We start from the raw sequence: 918 nt of genomic DNA on the forward strand, positions 1-918 counted from the left end.
AAACATCTCTATCCCTGCCATTGGAGCAAACAACTTTGAGCTTAAGCCTCAATTAGTTTCTCTAATGCAACAGAATTGCAAGTTCCATGGACTTCCATTGGAAGATCCTCATCAGTTTTTAACTAAATTCTTGCAAATCTGTGACACTGTCAAGACTAATGGGGTTGACCCTGAGGTCTACAGACTTATGCTATTCCCTTTTGCTGTAAAAGACAGAGCTAGAATATGGTTGGATTCTCAACCTAAAGAAAGCCTGGACTCTTGGGAAAAGCTAGTCAATGCCTTCTTGGCAAAGTTCTTTCCACCTCAAAGATTGAGTAAGCTTAGAGTGGAAGTCCAAACCTTCAGACAGAAGGATGGAGAATCCCTCTATGAAGCTTGGGAAAGATACAAACAATTAATCAGAAAGTGTCCCTCAGACATGCTTTCTGAATGGAGCATCATAGGTATTTTCTATGATGGTATCTCTGAACTATCCAAGATGTCTTTGGATAGCTCTGCTGGAGGATCTCTTCATCTGAAGAAGACGCCTACAGAGGCTCAAGAGCTAATTGAAATGGTTGCAAATAACCAATTCATGTACACTTCTGAAAGGAATCCTGTGAACAATGGGACTGGTTAGAAGAAAGGAGTTCTTGAGATTGACACTCTGAATGCCATTTTGGCTCAGAATAAAATATTGACTCAACAAGTCAATTTGATCTCTCAAAGTCTGTCTGGAATGCAAAATGCACCAAGTAGTACTAAGGATGCTTCATCTAAGGAAGAAGCCTATGATCCTGAGAACCCTTCAATAGAAGAGGTGAATTACCTAGGAGAATCCTATGGTAACACCTATAATTCTTCATGGAGAAATCACCCAAATTTCTCATGGAAGAATCAAGAGAGACCTCAACAAGGTTTCAACAACAATAATGG

General features: G+C 39.9%; 1 non-coding gene across 1 annotated transcript; it reads right to left on the reverse strand.

Moving 5' to 3' along the window:
* Positions 1–319: 319 nt before the first annotated feature.
* Positions 320–427, reverse strand: LOC112764507 (small nucleolar RNA R71). Its single transcript, XR_003183222.1, has one exon. It is a non-coding gene; the product is annotated as a small nucleolar RNA R71 (small nucleolar RNA).
* Between the last annotated feature and the right edge of the window lie 491 nt (positions 428–918).

Source organism: Arachis hypogaea, chromosome 2 (genome assembly GCF_003086295.3).
Source record: "Arachis hypogaea cultivar Tifrunner chromosome 2, arahy.Tifrunner.gnm2.J5K5, whole genome shotgun sequence".
NCBI lineage: Eukaryota > Viridiplantae > Streptophyta > Magnoliopsida > Fabales > Fabaceae > Arachis > Arachis hypogaea.